The 19,939-nt window shown below is 36.8% G+C and overlaps 1 long non-coding RNA gene across 2 annotated transcripts in view; it reads right to left on the reverse strand.

Annotated features, from left to right (window-relative positions):
• LOC147342449 (uncharacterized) overlaps nucleotides 1–19,939 on the reverse strand; it is a 521,236-nt gene that overhangs the window by 167,612 nt on the left and 333,685 nt on the right. Inside the window, exons 1-2 of one of the 2 annotated variants that reach the window (XR_015158070.1) lie at nucleotides 14,287–14,407; nucleotides 13,955–14,020 (exon numbers count right to left, since the gene is read on the reverse strand). This is a non-coding gene — a long non-coding RNA (uncharacterized LOC147342449). Of the gene's footprint in view, nucleotides 1–13,954; nucleotides 14,021–14,286; nucleotides 14,408–19,939 lie in introns of those variants that run through there. The other variant, XR_015158071.1, reaches the window with a different exon arrangement.

Consider the following 19,939-nt stretch of genomic DNA (forward strand, 5'->3'; position numbering starts at 1 on the left):
AAAGAGGCATTGAGGGAAGGTCAGCAAGGGGGAGTTCAGTGCAATCAAGCACTCATTTTACAAAAGGTTTTCTGCTAATCATCAGGAACTGTCACCATGTCACTGACATCATGGATGTCACCATGAAGGGATTTAGTGCTTTTCTAGATATGAGGAAATGAAAGGATTAGCATCACAAAATCAGTTCCTAAAAATATCTAACTATCTAAAGATCCTTAAAGAAATGCTGGACTGTATGAAGCACAAGCTGAAATCAAGATTGCTGGGAGAAATATCAATAACCTCAGATATGCAGATGACACCACCCTTATGGCAGAAAGTGAAGAAGAACTAGAGAGCTTCGATGAAAGTGAAAGAGGAGAGTGAAAAAGTTGGCTTAAAGCTCAACATTCAGAAAACTAAGATCATGGCACCTGGTCCCATCACTTCATGGCAAATAGATAGGGAAACAATGGAAGCAGTGACAGACTTTATTTTGGGGGGCTCCAAAATCACTGTAGATGGTGACTGCGACTGCAGCCATGAAATTAAAAGACATTTGTTCCTTGGAAGAAAAGCTATGACCAACCTAGACAGCATGTTAAAAAGCAAAGACATTACTTTGCCAACAAAGGTCCATCTAGTCAAAGCTATGGTTTTTCCAGGAGTCATGTATGGATGTGAGAGTTGGACTATAAAGAAAGCTGAGCACCAAAGAATTGATGGTTTTGAACTGTGGTGTTGGAGAAGACTCTTGAGGGTCCCTTGGACTGCAAAGAGATCCAACCAGTCCATCCTAAAGGAGATCAGTACTGAATAGTCATTGGAGGGACTGATGTTGAAGCTGAAACTCCAATACTTTGGCCACCTATTGTGTAGAACGGACTCACTGGAAAAAGACCCAGATGCTGGGAAAGATCGAAGGCAAGAGTAGAAGGGGATGACAGAGGATGAGATGGTTGGATGGCATCACTGACTCAATGGATATGAGTTTGAGTAGGCTCTGGGAGTTGGTGATGGACAGGAAAGCCTGGCATGCTGCAGTCCATGGGGTTGGAAAGAGTTGGACAGGACTGAGTGACTAAACTGATATAAAGATATATTCCACCAGTTTCTCTGGAGTACAAAGTGCCTCACTCTCTACCCTGAATTCCCCTCTGGGGTGTTGAAGGCCAGCAGCTACAGTCGCACAGGCAGATGGCAAATGCTCTTGTTGTTGTTCAATCACTGGCAAATGCTCTTGGCAAGTGGGGACTTGTAGTTGACTTAGGCATGTGTAAAAGGGCTCGGGGTGGAGATAGGATGATTGAGAAAGGGGATAAAGAAGAGAGACTGAAGAGCTGTGAAGAAGAATACAGAAATGACAGAGTAGGGGATGTGTTGTTGCTGAAAATTGGTCTCTATTCACCTGTGCCGAATAGAAACATGCAGACTGAGGCTTGGGTGAAATCGAAAAGAATAGCTTTTATTGCTTTGCTAGGAATAAATGGCCAAAGCAGGCTAATGCCCTCAAGTCTGAGTGACCCACCCTGGAGGGTGTAATGAAGAGTTATATAGTGTTCATAGAGCAGATCATGATAAGCTCATGGTCAATTCTTGGATTGGTTGGCATTAAGGTGAAGGTTCAAGTATTATCAATCTCCTGGTTTCAACCAGTCTAGAGTTTATAGTCTTGTCATCAGCAGTTTTCATCTGGATGGAGTCTGCCTATAAAAACAACTTAGGAATGTGTGTCAGGCCTTTGTCTGTATCTTTCAGGGAGCTATGAGTTCGGTGATTCTGCTATGTGGCAGATTTACAGTCTAAATTGTTACTAGTTCCCCAGCTCAACAGCTATTCTTTGTTTCTACATCTTCACATTTCCCAATCATTAACTCATGAGTCAGCAATACACTTCAAAAGAGGAGGATACAGGGTTTGTACATGGTTTCATAATGAAGGCCAGTGTCGTTTACCCTCAGTAGAGTGTGCCTGTACGTGCTGTGATTGTGCCTTCCTGGTAAAGGTATTTTAGACTTTTCAGCTCAGATAGTTATATAACTAAGACTCTTCATGAGAATTTTCCCATTAGTTTTTTTTTTTTTTAAGATTTTTATATGAAGGTATTTAACATGGGTCAACAGTAAGAGTCTCCTACAAGTAATTGTGAAAAATTATGACCTCTGAGATTTAAAATGTAGAAGCAATGTATAATGCCAGAGATCCACAATATATGAAAGCATCTTAAAAAGAGGGAAAACTTCAAAGGGCTTGACCCAAGGGATTAGCTTCTCTATAGAGGATGTTTCAATTAGGAAGCAGCTCATTTGCCAGAAAGAGCAGAAGAGAAGAGTGGAAGGGGTAATTCACTAACCTGGCCCTCTTCCTTGCTCAGCCAACAAATTCAGATTGTAATTTGACTTCCATGAAGATTTGTTTAGTGGAAGATTGAACTGGTCATATTGATGCAAATGTGCTCAGCTTTATGACAGTTATATTTCTCATTGTAAATCAATAGGATAGCCTTTGCTTTTCACATCACTCAACCTGAGATTGATCCATGGGAATTCTTTCCAAAAAGACGAATACATTCTCAATACGTTGACAAAATTGTGTCTCTGAGTTGGCAAGGCTGAAGGCCAGACTGTGGACCGTGGTGAATCCTCCAAGCCAAGGACATCTCACGTGCTTTTTGCCAGCCAGCTTTTCCTGTGAGGGCTTTGACCTTTCTGTGTTCTTAGCTTCAAATACTTACTATTTCCTACCCAAAAACATATGCCTAAAGCAAAGATTTTAGTTATCCTAACAAAGATAAAATTCCCTTAGTAGGGTTCTTTTTTTTACCTCCAAGACCAGGAAAACACTAAATAAACATTATATCAAGTATAATGATAAAAGAAAGGAATTTTTCCTTTCTTTTAAAGCTTTCAGTTACATTTAATAAGCTGTCAAATCACCTTACTTTTACCGTGGTGCATTATGTAGAAGGGAGTTTAGATGCAATAATCTATATTTCAAATGATACACACTAATGATTTTAGTAAATAGACATATTTTTATTATTGTTTTAGCAAACACTGTATCTAAAAGGTATCCTGTGTTTTAAAGCAGATAAAATGAGCTCATGAATGCTAATACCTATTTTCTTGACAGTAAATTTTTCCTAATGCATTAATTATGACTCCACATAGACCAATGATTATTTCATATATTCTAATTAGGAATTACTTTATTCAGTCAGCCATACACATCAGTAAACAAGTGGAATAAATTCCCCAGGGAAATGATTAAAAGACAATGATTTCCTCCCCACTATAGCTTGGAGAATTTACCCCACAATCAAAGAGTAATTAGAGAAGAAAATGGAGAGTTAGAAAATATAGTTGCAGGTGTAAGCACTTAGCAAGTCAGGTTGCTTTCAAGGATGAAATGAAAATGGCCATCTTTATTACTTATCATATACAGCGAAAGGCACTAATTATTATGATTTCCTTTAAGAAATAAGAAAAAATACAATCAAATTGGTTGTTTTTGTAGGAGAACAAATTGGAATGTAATCATCTCATTTAAATACTAGATTCCCAGAAAGGAGAAAGATGAAACCAACTCAGCACATTCCTAATTATTTATTCCTTTAATACACAGATTTATCCCCTCAAGATCAAGCTTATCTATATTAAATTTTGATGCTACTATATGCAATAGAAGTGCTCATTTCATGTTTTGGTCCAGGATCTTCTGATGAAAACAAGGAGCTGAGGGGGTTAGTGGGAAGAGGGAGATTCGTTAAGCTGGCTGATTTAACTACTGTCTGTATTTGGACATCTCATTTATCATTTTATTTTTAGCTGTCAAAGACATTTTCAAAAATCATTGTGTAGAGGGAAATGGTATGGCTTTAAAATACATGCATTTGTTATATACATTTTTTTTTCTTATCAAGTCAGTGTCACAAGATTAAGCTGCATTCTTCCAGTATAGCTTTTAGACTTGTTTTGAGTTAATTTGTTCACTCACCAGCCATTGTTACGGCGCATCAGTAAATACAATCTCATAATTAACAATGATCCACATTACTTGAGGTGAAATACTCAGAGGTCCTTCAGTTCACATTTAGGGTCTTGGAAGTAGAACATTTTAATTATCTGGAATGCAGTCAACAGCAAATTAAACATTAAAAGACCAAAAGCTTTTCTTATAAACTCACAATTCAGCTTCTGGGCTTTTATAATAATTTGTTTTTCTGACCATGGAAAGCCTTTAGAAAAAGTCAGCAAATCATTCTATTTGTTCTAATGGAGGAATAAAGTCTTGAACTCATGAGCAGCTGGTTGAAATAAGGGCTAAAGGTCCCAGCTTATTAAAATTAGTGTCAATCAGTTTAGACAGGTAATCAATAACTGTCCACTTACATTGTTCAGCCAGCCATAGTACACAAAAATAACTCCTGTATCTATTTTAGTTTCACTAATACTTTACTAGGAGTAAGTTGTGAGTGAGGAAGCTGATCATTTTGGAAAACACCTTGGAAAAAAATTTACCAGAAGAGTTATAAACCTTAAGTATTTAGTTGTTCTCCTGTTATGCTAACCTGGACTGATAATGAGAGGAAGTTTTAAAAAAGAACCTGGAAAAATAATGTTCAAGAGCAAAACCTTTGACAACATTCTTTTGAAATTTTAAAGGCTTTTTTTGTTTAAATCTGTTTGCTAATGGATTATGGGTTTAATACACCGTAATAAATGTTTCAAAAGCAGAGATTATTTTTGAAAGATCATAATTCTATTAACAAATAGAAAAAGATGCATATTTAGGTGTAGACCAATTACTTAACATTTAATTCAATAAAGTCGTGAACATAAAAGTTATGGTAGTTCATGGATGATGTAGTGAATGGTTATGGCAAATGATGGGATCCATATGCCAGTTAGATTATTGCATGGCTCACTTTCTTATCAATCAGATCAGATCAGATCAGATCAGTTGCTCAGTTGTGTCTGACTCTTTTCGACCCCATGAATCGCAGCACGCCAGGCCTCCCTGTCCAACACCAACTCCCGGAGTTCACTCAGACTCACGTCCATAGAGTCAGTGATGCCATCCAGCCATCTCATTCTCTGTCATCCCCTTCTCCTCCTGCCCCCAATCCTTCCCAGCATCATAGTCTTTTCCAATGAGTCAACTCTTCACATGAGGTGGCCAAAGTACTGGAGTTTCAGCTTTAGCATCATTCCTTCCAAAGAAATCCCAGGGCTGATCTCCTTCAGAATGGACTGGTTGGATCTCCTTGCAGTCCAAGGAATACCAAGCCCTAATTTTCAGATGTATATTCCTCAAAAGCCATTGGAGGAAACCATCTAGACACTGAAATTCTCATTTACTCTTGAAAGGTCAACAGGCATATGAGATTCACACACACGCACACAAATGAAAAAGAAAAGGAGAGCAATAGATATGTTTATTGTATCCTGAGTGTCTGTGAAAAGTATATACTAGAACAGATGCTAGAGAAGACAGTGGAATATCTAAATCTTTTATTTTAGAGAGGATAGAAACATTTTCCCAAGAACATCAGCTACTTAAAGTATAAATTTGAAGGAATGTTTTAAGGTTTCCTCTTCAGTGTTTCATCCCACTGGATCCAGAAACCATATTTTTCTGACCCTATAATGTTTTTATTTTCACTTAAACATCTTCATATACAAATAAAATAATGAAATAGGAAAGTGTTTAAACCTGAAATTAGGTTATGTCAAGCTTTGGGTCACTTTGAAGCAATTGTTTAAGTGTGTAGATTTCTCCTCTCAGATAGCTTATGTATAAACAACAAACATTATAACGTATATCTAAAAGACAAAATGCTACCCATACTAGTGAAATTCTATCATAATCACACTTAAAGAATTATCCCAGAAAGCTTTCAGCTTTAGTCATTCAACAATGTTCCTATAGGGGAATAATTAACCATCCTTGCAAAGAATGAAATCCACTCTCATAAATATTTTTTAAATGGTTTAACAGGAAACAGGCTCATGTTTTCTCAGAAAATCAAGCAGTCATAAAAGTAAACTTTATTATATGCATTGTATGTCCAATTCTTTTAAATATAAAGACACAAGAGATGCTAAATATCAAGGGAGGGCAGAGATCAAGATTGCAAAGTAGGACATGGAACCACCTCCTCCCACAAACACATCAAAACTTCATCTATATAGTGGAACAGTTCTCACAGAATCCCTACTGAATGCTGACTGAAGATCTCATACAACCAAAGCTGTAGGAAAGATTTCCATGTAACTGGGTAAAGGGGAACAAAAAGTAGGACAAAGGGGGAACAGAAAGGAATAGGTTTGGGACCTGCACGCCTGGGAGAGATCCGTGAAAAATGAAAGGTTTCTTCACCCCGGGAACCCCCTTTACTGATTGAGAGGTCAGTCAGGACAGAAAGGGAGCTTCAAAAACTCAGAGGAGAGTGCAGCAGCTGGCTTGCGGCAGACAGGACAGGGAGAGACAAGAACAGGTAGTCTTTGCCACATCACTGCACTTTCCAGCCTGAGACACATGTTTGCTAGTGTGCTCTGAGCACACTGAAAGGACAGTGAAAGAGATCTATATAGTCTACTAGAGATGAGTTCAAAAAGGAGGTAATAAAAATGCTAAAGGAGTTAAGAAAGTCTTTCTTGTGGAAATGCAGATCTCTGTAATAAGGAACTAGAAACTACAAAGAGGAGCCAATCAAAATTAGACACATCAATTGCCAAGATGAAAATCAAGCAAATGATAAAGACTCTCATCAACTAGGTATAGAGAGTATATAATAAACGCTATTTATGACTGGCTCATAGACAACATAATACTCAGTGATAAAAAGCTGAGTGTTTTCTAGCTAAGATCTGGAGCAAGACAAGGATTCCCACTCTTAACCCTTCTATTCAACACAGTATCAGAAGTCCTAGCCACAGAAAACAGACGAGAAAAAGAAAGATTTCCAAATTGGAAGGAAGAAGTAAAATTTTCATGATATGTAGATGACATGATACTTTATATATAGAAAACCCTAAAGTCTCCACACAAAACTATTAGAATTGATAAATGAATTTAGCATGTTAGCAGGATACAAAATCTGTTGCATTTCTTTATACTAGCGATGAATATCAGAATAAAAAATTTTTAAATAATCTCTTTAAAAATTATGGCAAAAAAAATCCCTTGGAATAAACTTTATCAAGGAGATAAAAACTTATTTTCTGACAACTATAAAATATTGATCAAGGAAACTGGAGATGATTCAAAGACATGGAAAGATACCTCATGCTCTTGGACTGAAAGAATTAATATTGTTAAAATATACAGTATACTAACGCATATATATGGAATTTAGAAAGATGGTAACAATAACCCTGTGTATGAGACAGCAAATGAGACACTGATGTATAGATCAGTCATATGGACTCTGTGGGAGAGGGAGAGGGTGGGGAGATTTGGGAGAATAGCATTGAAACATGTATAATATCATGTATGAAACGAGTCGCCAGTCCAGGTTCGATGCACGGTACTGCTTGGGGCTGGTGCACTGGGACGACCCAGAGGGAGGGTAGGGGAGGGAGGAGGGAGGAGGGTTCAGGATGGGGAACGCGGGTATACCTGTGGTGGATTCATTTCAATATTTGGCAAAACTAATACAATATTGTAAAGTTTTAAAAATAAAATAAAATTTAAAAAAAATGAAATAAAATAAAAACAAAAACAACAACAACAAAAAAATTGCCATTTTACTCAAAGCAATATACAGATTTAAAGTGATCCTTATCAAATTATCCATGACATTTTTAAATAGGACTAGAATAAATATTCTTAAAATTTATATGAAATCACAGAATATTCAGAATTGTCAAAACAATCCTGAGTAAAAATGAATAAAGCTGAAGACATCATTCTCCCAGACTTAAGACAATACTATAAAGTTACAGTACTCAAAACAGCATGGTATTGGGGAAAAAAACATACACATGGGTCAATGGAATAGAACTGAGAGCCCAGAAATAAACCAACGCAACTACAGTCCATTAATATTTGACGAAGGAGGCAATAATGTACAACTGAGAAAAGATAGTCTCTTCAATAAGTTGCACTGAGGAAGCTGGACAGCTTCATGTAGATTATAAAGTTAGGACACTCCCTCACACTTTACACAAAAATAAACTCAAAATGGCTTAAAGACTTAAACATAAGATGTGACACCATAAAACTCCTAGAAGAAAACATACACAAAACATCTTCTGACATAAATTGCAGCAATACTTTCTTAAATCAGTCTCCCAGGGCAAAAGATATAAAAGCAAACATTTAAAAAATGGGACCTAATCAAACTTATAAGCTTTTGCAGAGCAAAGAAAACCATGAATAAAATGAAAAGACAACTACAAAATGGGGGAAAATATTTGCAAATATTAACATAATTTCCAAAATATACAAACAGTTCATACACTCAATATAAAAAAAAGTACATCCTAATCAATAAATTGATAGAAGATCTAAAGAGACATATCTCCAGAAAAGATACACAGATAACCAAAAGCCACACAAAAAGATGCTCAAATTTGCTAACTATTAGAGAAATGAAAATCAAAACTCCAATCAGATACCACCTCAGACCAGTTAGAATGGCCATCATCAAATGTCTGTAAGCAATAAAAGCGGGAGAGGGTGTGGAGAAAAGAGAATTCTCCTGCACTGTTGGTGGAAATGTTAATTGGCACAACCACTATGGAGAACAGTATGGAGGTTCCTTAAAAAACTAAAAATACAGTTACCATATCATCTAGCAATCCCATCCCTGGGCATGTATCTTGGAGAAAAATCTAATTCAAAAATATACATGTACCTCAATATTCATAGCTGTGCTATTTATAATGGACAAGACCCGGTAGCAATCTAACTATCCATTGACAAGTGAATGGATAAAGAAGATGTGATACAGACATATATATGTATATACACACACACATACAATGGAATACTGCTCAGCCAAAAAAACTGAAATAATGCCACTTGCAACATGGATGCACCTAGAGATTATCATACTAAGTGAAGTAAGTCACACAGAGAAAAATATCATATGATATCAATTGGACTTCCCTGGTGGCTCAGATGGTAAAGAATTTGTCTGCAACGCAGGAGACCCAGCTTTGATGGCTGGGTCAGGAAGATCCTCTGGAGAAAGGAAATGGCAACCCACTCCAGTATTCTTGCTTAGGGAATCCCATGGACAGAGCAACCTGCAGGCTACAGTCTATGGTGTCACAAAGAGTTGGACACGGCTGAGCAACCAACACACACACACACACATGATATTAATTATATGTAGAATCTAAAAAATAATACAAATAAGTTTATTTACAAAACAGAAACAGACTCACAGACATAGAAAACAAATGTATGCCTATCAAAGAGGAAAGGGGGGAGGGATAAATTAGGAGTTTGGGATTAGCAGATACACACTACTATACTTAAACAACCAGGACATACTGTAAAGCAGAGGCAATTGTATTCAATATCTTGCAAGGACCTATAATGGAAAAGAATCTGCAAAAAAATTGTATATGTACATATATTGGGCTCAGCTGGTAAAGAATCTGTATGCAATGCAGGAGACCTAGATTCCTAGGTCAGGAAGATCTCTTGGAAATGGGATAGGCTACCCACTCCAGTATTCTTAGGCTTCCCTGGTGGCTCAGACAGTAAAGAATCTGCCTGCAAGGCTGGAGACCTGGGTTTGATCCCTGGGTTGGGAAGATCCCTTAAAGGAGGGCATGGCAACCCACTCCAGTATTCTTGCCTGGAGAATTCCCATGGACAGAGGAGCCTGGTGAGCTACAGCCCATGGGGTGGCAGAGAGTTGGATACAACTAAGCATAGCACAGCACAATACAAAATCTGAATATCTGAATATTTTTTATGATACAATATCTGATCACTTTGCTGCACACCTGAAACTAACACAACACTGTAAATCATTTATACCCCCCAAAAAAAAAATTTCCAAGAGATGTGTCTACTGCCACCTAGAAATAAGGTGAAGACCATTCCTATATTAAAGAAGCAATAGTAGATAGTGTCAAGGCATAGATCTTAGTTGAAAACATGGTCACTAATCCTACTACTGGGGTATTAACGTTGGCTTCCCACTGACTAGCTGTGGGTGCATAGGTGATATACTTTCTACTGCAGTGTTCTGGTTATTGATAAAATAGAACCAAAAATGATATCTCTCATCATCAGGACTTCTATGAGAGTTAAATCTGTTAGAATTATGTAAATAGCACACAGTAAGAACTCAATGAATATATGCTGCTATGACAATTATTAACTTCTTTTCTTCTTTGTACTGGTCTATATTTCATCACTTAGTCTTCTGTGAAGACTAAGACGTTTTCCAAAATTAACCTTGATATTTCAAAAAGAAAATTAGGGATTATATAGGGCATTATATTGGGGCATTTGATGTAGTTGAAAGCAAAGTTATTTTTTTTTCATTTTCCAGTCATATTTGTGCCTGTAAATTGCATATTAGGGTGTATCATCAAGATAATAAAATATTACAGTAAAAGAGACAATTCTGAACCTAAATATAAAATTCCTTGGCTAAAATATCAATTCCAAGGTTAAAACTATAGGTTTTTGCTTTGGGCCTAAATAGAGAAACAACAGTTTTTATGAGGCTTCTTTCACTAAACAGAATCTAGTTTCAATTTGGTGACAATTTAATTCTAGTGCTGCATTCATCTAACAGATTCAAAAGCATTCACAAGCATGTAGTGTATCATTATCCTTGTTTCACAGAGACTCCAAAGCATAGGCTGAAATTAGTGTTTTCAGGCAACTAACTAAGCATTTCTTGGTAAGGTGCTGGATACTGAGCATCCTAGGAGTTAAGGTATATCTTAAACTATCTCTTTTTTTTTTTTTAACTATCTCATTTATTAACATTTTCTTAAAAAAAAAAACAACAAAGCAAGGTTAATTTAAGTAGAAAATGAGTGAGTTATACAAATTGAACAAAACTCTGTAACACCTAGCTCTCTGCTAGTTGCATAGGGAGATATCAAAGTGATTGAAACGGGATGCTTTCCTCAAAGGGCATATATTTTGTTAACGAGATAATAGCAATGATAATGGCTAACATATTCTAAGCGCTTGTGTGTTTGTGTGTGTCAGTTTTTGCAACCCCATGGACTGTAGCCTGCCAGTCTTCTCTGTCCATGGGATTTCCCAGGCAAGAATACTGGCGTGAGTTGCCATTTCCTCCTGCAGGGGATCTTCCTGACCCAGAGATCAAACCCATATCTCCTGCTTTGGCAGGTGGATTCTTTACCACTGAGCCACCTGGGAAGCCCATTCTGAAAGCTTACTAGATGTCAACCATTATACTGAGTTTGTTATATGTTGTGCCAATTTATTTTTTATAATCAACCCTATAGTCAGGTACAAATCTACCCAATGCATAGTCAAACGGAAACTGAGGATTACAGAGGTTGAGAGGTTTTCCCAAGGTTACATGATGATGGTTGGGGGGAGGCTAATAAAACTCATCTGCCTCACCACAGGTAGGACGTCACTGTTGGTGGGACTCTGCATCCCCAAGAAAAATGCCCTGACCCTCTTGGGACTTGACACAGGAGTCCATCAAGAGCTTCACATTTACAACCTCATATCCTCTCTCTTCTCACCTCCTTAAAGATTTTTGTATACAGATCAGTATCTTGGCTTTTGATGGATTCAATAATCTATGCTGTTTTAATGATCTCATCACCTCCTCCTTTCAACAATCCATTCCCACAACTTCAGTCACTAACATTGCTTTCATTATGGCAATTCCAAGTATCACATCCATAATCAACACCTCCTTTCTTTCTAGTCTACTGCCTCTATTCCAGACTCACAACAATGTTTCAAACCCATGTACACGCAGTCCATTGAACCTCCATTTTACCCCCTCTCAGGACTCCTTATGTTCTTACTTCCCTCCTTAACCAGCTTAAGTTTCACTGTCCAACCTGACTACCTTTCCCTTTCCCTCGGATGTAGTTGTTTGGCAAAATGTAACTTTGGATCATTCAGTGCCTCATCTACACTGTGTCAGTTCCTAGACATTAGACTTCTTTAAAAGAAAAATACAAAAATACGAATGGGATTTACTTTCTTTTCCCAGCTTTATTGAAATATAATTGGCATATAAATTTGTATTAGTTTAAGATGTGTACCATAATGATTTGATACATGTATATATTGCAAAATGTTTACTGCAAAAAATTTAGTTAACATCTACCAGCTCTCATAGTTTCACATTATTTTCCTGTGGTAGGCCCTTACAAGACCCATGCTCTTAACAACTTTCCAACATAAAACACAGTATCATTAACTGTAGTTACCATGCTGGACAGAACATTTCCAGAATTTATTTATCTCATAACTAGTTTGTGCCTTTTGACCATCAACACCCATTGCCCTACACTCTATCTGTTTCCTCTGGCAATCAGCAGTCTATTTCATACCAATGAAGATTTTTTTGTTGTTGTTTTAGTTTGAAATTCTACATGTAAGTGAGATCACAAGTATTTATCTGACTTAATTTAGCATAATGCCCTCAAAACTCATCTACATTGTTACAAATGGCAAGATTTCAGTCTTTTCATAGCTGAGTAAAATTCTATTGTGCTATATATACATATATATAGACATAAGAGAATATACATTGGAAGGACTGATGTTGAAGCTGAAACTCCAGTACTTTGGCCACCTGATGCGAAGAGCTGACTCATTTGAAAAGACCCTGAGGCTGGGAAAGATTGAGGGCAGGAGGAGAAGGGGGATGACAGAGGATGAGATGGCTGGATGGCATCACTGACTCGATGGACATGAGTCTGAGTGAACGCTGGGAGTTGGTGATGGACAGGGAGGCCTGGCGTGTTGCGGTTCATGGGGCTGCAAAAAGTTGGACACGACTAAACGACTGAACTGAAGAGAATATACATACATATAGACGTAAGAGTTGCAGGTTTGAACCCTGTGTCTGGAAGATCCCCTGAAGGAGGGCATGGCAACTCACTCTAATATTCTTGTCTGAAGAACCCCATGGACAAAGGAACCTAGAGGGATACATTCCATAGGGTCACAAAGTATAGGACTAAGCTACTTAGCATGCGCACAGTTGAAGAATGCAGGGATTAAAATCACCAACTTCCTTGCACAGTCAAAAATCTACGTACAACATTACCGTTAGCCCTCTCTACCTGCAGTTTCACATCTGACTTTGTAAGTAGCAATTAATCCTTCGATTTGATCTTGCCAAATAAATTCTTGGATGATTTCAAACATAAATAATATTTTTCCACTTTTGAAAACCATTTGGCTTAAAGCCAACATCCCTTATTTAGCCTACAAAATCTTGCATGACTTGGTGGTCTCTGGTCTTACCATCTGCTACTCTTTCCCTCATTCACTCAGCTCTAGTAACAATAAACTTTTTTTCTGGTCCTTGAATTCCATGCTACATGCTGAGGGGTCTGGACATATTTTGTGGGCAAAGGGAAGTCACTGCATCACTTTATTTCTTCAAACAGGGCCGTGTTTGTTCTCTTGCAGACTGATCAACCCCCAAAAACTGAGGTAGCATCTAAAGATTGACAAAGCAATTCCTATGATCTAAAACTTTTAATTCCTTTCACAAAAAAATTAATATTTTACTGTATTTCAATACCAATTAGAATCACTGAACTGAGTTTTGTGGGGTCAAAGTTACACTGAGAAAATCTGATTGTATACAGTAAAAATACATGTGTTTGATCAGTAGTACAGAGAATGAAGCTTCTAGAAATTCATAAAAAAGGATAAATGAATATGATTTCAGAAAATATTTAATGGGGAAGATTGCTTTTTAGCTGTATCTTGAAGAGTGAGTCAAACCTGCAGAAGTGGAAATAAGAAGGATACTCACAGGAGGCAGGATTCTTGGGCAAGAAGGCAAGATTTAAGGGCAGGGCATCATGAAGAATCAAATTGACTGGAAAAAGAAAAAAGCTTATTTTAGAAGGTAAAGTACATGAAATGTTTACACTTGGCTCCTCTAAATTTAATGAATGTAATCCTACATTCTGTAGGGCCTGTAAATTCAAACCCACGTAGATTTCAGGATAAGACTGTGATGATTTGTGTGTATTTACAGCAACTTTGTCTGATTGTATTTTTTAGCCTAGAATATATTCACAAAATATGCAAACATTGTGTTTCAATAGTCATTTATTTCTTTTTAAGTAAAACAGCACTCACAGTCAAGTTGTTTCCTTTTAAAATCAGGCAGGTCTTCAGGCAGTGCTTTTCCTACAACGTATTTGATTGGGTTGAAGCAGAAATCAAATCATATCTGATTACCATTCAACTTGTGGCAGAGCTATTGTAAAATAAAGAACCAACAGCCAAATATGAACAAAGTCTCATCCTCTTCCCTAATGCTCTCAAAAATTCACTTTCCAATTCACTGTCCCAGACTAAAAATAGAAGCAAGCATTCACCCTCACAAGCATTCTGTCAGTGATTCTGTATCAGCATCCTTCTCCACCATCCTTCAGGTTTTTGCTCTATGTCTGCCCTTTTTTCCATAATCAATCTTTGGCTGTTTGTGATTAGGACTAAGTGCCTCTTGTACTCTCAAGATATTGGAAGTGGGTGCAAACCAAGGAGAAAATAGTTTATCCAAGCACAAGTTTTATTTATGTTCTGACACCAGTACCCTTGCCTTCACCTTCTTCCATGTATAACCTGATTTCCCAACAGCTCCTCAAAACATAAAATCTCTTTAATAGCACAGGGGAAATTGGTCTCTAAAAGCAAATTTGTCCCATTCTTTGCTAAATTATTACAGTTTAAGCCATACTTGCTACAAAGAAGAAAAACTTTCCCTGAAGATCCATTTAGAACGTGTAGATTTGATTTTTCACTTTTGTATTTTAAGCATAAGACCAGATTAAATTTAGAGACAATAGGTTTTGTACTTTTTTTTAATTCTCTTGAGATAAAAACTTCACTCTCTGAACAAGGACAATATCAATTAACAGAGAAATTTTAGAAAATTCTACCTAATAGGTAATAGTTTTAGTTAATTAACTACATAGTTTCTACGTTCCTATTACCAGTCACGATTGTGTTCCTTTTTAACTGTACCAGGCACCTACAAAATGGACATTTAAAGATAATTGCTTATTTTACTGTATTGCATTACATTTGAAAAATGGTCTTTTTCATTATTTGATATCTTTTTTTCAGTAATAAAATCTATTTTCATATATTTAACCTTAAATTGCTTTTAAAAATACCCTTAATTTGATTCTTACTCTAGTTCCAAATCTATTTCGTTCAGCTTTCATGAAGACATTTTTCCAAAGTGTTAATGGAATTTTGAGCTTTTTTATTTTCTTTCAGAATTTAACACCTCACTTTGAAACTTTAAGTAAATAATATGGAGGAAATTGGTGTTACAAAGAGGAGATCTGAAAAGCAGTTTAATAGATGTATTTTATGATTCAGTTTTGGAAGAAATTAAAAGAAAAAAGAGACTAGAGAGAAGTTTTCTTGAATAGGAATTTTATTCCTTCCCTGATAAATCAGAAGAATCTCAAACTTACAGAAGAGAGTGACTGATAAAACTAGATTATGGTGTTACTTATATCTTGTGTTTCTGGCAAAAAGTGAATTGAGGTAAAACTAAGCCCATAAAACTGAACAGGTTGGGAAAGATCTTTTAGAATTAATCTTTAGGCACAGAGGTAGATTGTCCATCAGCTTTGCTAAACTGAGTCAGATAGATAAGAACCAAAACCTGAGAACCAAAACCTGTTGTTTCAGAGGAGTCAGGAGTCAGCAAAATGATTCACAAATTTAATCAACATATGACTTATTACTTAATTCTTATTACTAATAAGGAGACACTAAGTTATATTAGGCTTCCTTGGTGGGTCAGTGATAAAGAATATAACTCTACAATAAGCCATCTTTTCAAGTTAATATAAAAACAATAACTAACATCTCTTTGGAAGTGATCTTTAAGCTAGTTGTTGAAATATTTAATGTTTGTGTGAGCAACATAATGAAGAAAACAGGACATTTCTTAAATAAAAGATGTAATTTTATATTTTTAGACAAACATATTCTTTATTATATTCTTAAACTTGACACAAAACATCAACTTAAACAGGAGATAATAATCTTACATAAGAGATGAGAACTTATATTACCAAAAGACTACAAATCATGAAAATGTAAACTAAAAACTATGATATATTTGTAATTCTTATGACTGTCATAGGATTAATATCCAGACTGTCTTCCACAAGATGTTCTAGTAATGAATACTTAGGTGATGATGATGACACAAAAACATCTCAAACAGTTCTTGCCATACAGTTACTAGATTTTCATAAAAAGACATGCACACACACAACAGATAGGTTTATTAACTGTATAACATGATTATTTACTACATTAAGTAGAAACAGATCATCATAAATGTCTTCATCCTTTTCATCTTCATGTTGAGTATGATAAGGAGAGGAGAAGGAAGGGTTGATTTTGCTGATTTAGGGATGGCAGAGGCAGAAGAGGTGGAGAAGGTAAAAGGGAAGACAAGAGGAGCAGGGATACTGGGCAAATTTTATAGACATACACTGTAATTTCTGTCTGCCTTTTAAATTTATCTAAAAGTTTTTTATATGGTCCCAATCCTTTGCTGGAATTAGATTCTCCAACTTTATATTCTCTACCTGCCTTTTGCTTTAGGTTGACATATAATGACTTCACTTTTTCTCCAATCATATTAGAGTCTACATGTATTCTTTCTTATAACAATCCTGCACCCACATAAAAGCATTGTCAGCATGAGATAAAAAGGTATTTTGCAAAAAGGGAAAGGTTTTCATACTTGCTGGTAGAGCTGCAGAGATGACTTCATAATTTGCTCTTTTAACAATGGTCCTTACACAGGATTCACTTATCTCTTGAAATGGTGGCAACCACAGCTGCAAAACTCAATCTACAAATACATGTCAAGCAATTCAGCTTTTTCTTGTAATATCATGACTTTGCTTCTTAGGAGCACTCCCGGCATCACTAGTGGCTCTTTGTATGGGTCCCATGGTGTTATTCAAGGTTTACAGTCTCTCATTAAACATGATGGAAATTAGACAAGAACAGCAAGAGATCGTGATAATGGGAGAGATCAGGTTTGGCAAGAGATTGCGAGAACCTGGAGATGTCAGATTGCCAAGATAAGAGACTTACTGAAGAGATGCCAGCTTACTGGGGGATGATTGGCATCTGGAGCCTTTGAAGCTGATGCTCACAACACTCAAGCTCTCTGCAGTGGCAACAGCTGGCTACAACATTATCACAGGACTATGGTGTGTATTACCATTAATTTTATGCAGTTATGAATTAATTCTGCATCTTTACCCTGGTTTACTTTTCTCTTGACTGTGAACAGCACCATGTACAATTTTGGTGTGTAACTTTTGATAAATTTTAACTTGTGATAAGAAGTTTCTGTATATTTTATAGTGGAAAATGATGAGGAAGACCAGTATCAACATATATTTTATGCATTTATGACAGAAAGTCAGCTAGGCTTGCACCAAAAAGATTTTTGAGAAAGGGATTGAGAGCTAGATTGAAAGATTTAAAGACAGAGAGAACACATAGAGGCAACCAAAATTCATTAACTTAGTGCTTTGACAGCAATTTTATGCTTATATTTTGAATAAATAAGTTTATTTTTGCTAGCTAATTTTTTTTCTCTTGTAACATTTGTATTCACACACTCAGTTATAGGACATACTACTGAAAATACATGATTGAACATGTCAGGAGGACTGAGCACATTTCCCATGTCCCAGGTGGACTTAGCTGAGCATTTTAATGGAAAATTGGCTTGGGGGTATACTTGGGGGTATCCCTTCCACCAGTCAGGGCAAATTTACACTCAATGACTGCATTAGAATTTGGGGAGACACCTGTGTTCTCTGAAAGGTATTTAGCAATGAGAACCCAGAGTACTACATTATTGTTGCCATTACTTTGGCTGTAGTCAAAGCATGATTTGGTGTACAGAAAGCTAGGAGAAACAAGAAATCAGTATGGTCCTAACACAAGAGAGACTGAAAGGAAACATTAGAGCATGCAGTACCTTTATAGCAGGAAAGTAGTTGTTTTCATGAAAACACCAAAAACTTGGGAGCACTGATAAAGAGCCTTGATCAAAGGGTTTGTAAGACCAGCCTTTGAAGAGATGGCCAGAGTAGAAAAGGGTTTCTTGTCTTGGCTAGCTCAGCACCCATTCCCACCTTCTTCTGATAACAGCACCTTGAATTTAATTTGTAACCACCCTACCATCAATTCACTGTGGGACTTCCCTTATCTCTCAGGAGTAGGGATTTCACCCAGGCCTGACAATATAGAGCACTATAAAAAATTGTTTACAACTTTTTAAAACATGGAGACATAATATGCATACCATAAATCCACTCTTTTCAAGTATACGGTTCATTGATCTTCAGCATATTTACAGGAATAGGCAACCATCACCAATATCTAATTCCAAGTCAACTGTATCATTCCCCAAAGAAACCTTGTACCCATTAGCAGTTGTTCCTCAATGCCATCCACAATCAGCCCTTGGCAAGCACTAATCTATTTTCTGTCTCTATGGATTTTCCTGAATGGACATTTTATGTAAATAGAATCATAGAGTACACAGTCTTTAACTGTCTATCTCCATCACTTAGTGTAAAGTTTTCAAGGTTTACACTAAAGAGTCTTGATGAAAGTGAAAGAGGAGAGTGAACAAGCTGGCTTAAAATTCAAATTCAGAAAACTAAGATCATGGCATCTGGTCCCATCACTTCATAGCAAAAAATGGGGAAACAATGGAAACAGTGGCTGACTTTACTTTTTTTGGCTCCAAAATCACTGCAGATGGTGATTGCAGCCATGAAATTAAAAGACGCTTACTCCTTGGAAAGAAAGTTATAATTAACCTAGACAGCCTATTAAAAAGCAGAGACATTACTTTGCCAACAAAGGCCCGTCTAGTCAAGATTATGGTTTTTCCAGTAGTCATGTATGGATGTGAGAGTTGGACTATAAAGAAAGCTGAGTGCAGAAGAATTAATGCTTTTGAACTGTGGTGTTGGAGAAGACTCTCGAGAGTCCCTTGGACTTCAAGGAGATCCAACCAGTCCATGCTAAAGGAGATCAGTCCTGGGTGTTCATTGGAAGGACTGATGTTGAAGCTGAAACTCCAATACTTTGGCCATCTGATGTGAAGAGCTGACTCATTGAAAAGACCCTGAGGCTGGGAAAGATTGAGGGCAGGAGGAGAAGGGGCGACAGAGATTGAGATGGTTGGATAGCATCACCAACTTAATGGACATGGGTTTGGGTGGACTCCAGGCATTGGTGATGGACAGGGAGACCTGGCATGCTGCGGTTCATGGGGTCACAAAGAGTCGGACACAACTGAGCGACTGAACTGAACTGAACATGTATGCATGTATCACTATCTCCTTCTTTTTGTGGCTGAATAATTTTTCACTCTATGGTTATAAAACATTTTGTTCATCCATCTATCAGCTGAGTACATTCTAGAGTTTAGCTATTATGATTGATGCTATAACGAACAATCATGTCAAATTTGTGTGGGAAGATGATAGCAGAAGAAGAACTAAAGACCCTCTTGATGAAGTGCAGAGTGAAAAAGCTGGCTTAAAGCTTAACATTAAAAAAAATGAAGATCATAGTATCCAGTCCCATCACTTCATGGCAAATAGATGGGGAAACAATGGAAACAGTGACAGATTTTATTTTCTTGGACTCCAAAACCACTGCAGATGGTGACTGTGGCATGAAATTAAAAGATGCTTGCTCCTTGGAAGAT

Source organism: Bos grunniens, chromosome 29 (assembly GCF_055505025.1).
Source record: "Bos grunniens cultivar Pamir isolate PY7600 chromosome 29, Bosgru_T2T1.0, whole genome shotgun sequence".
NCBI lineage: Eukaryota > Metazoa > Chordata > Mammalia > Artiodactyla > Bovidae > Bos > Bos grunniens.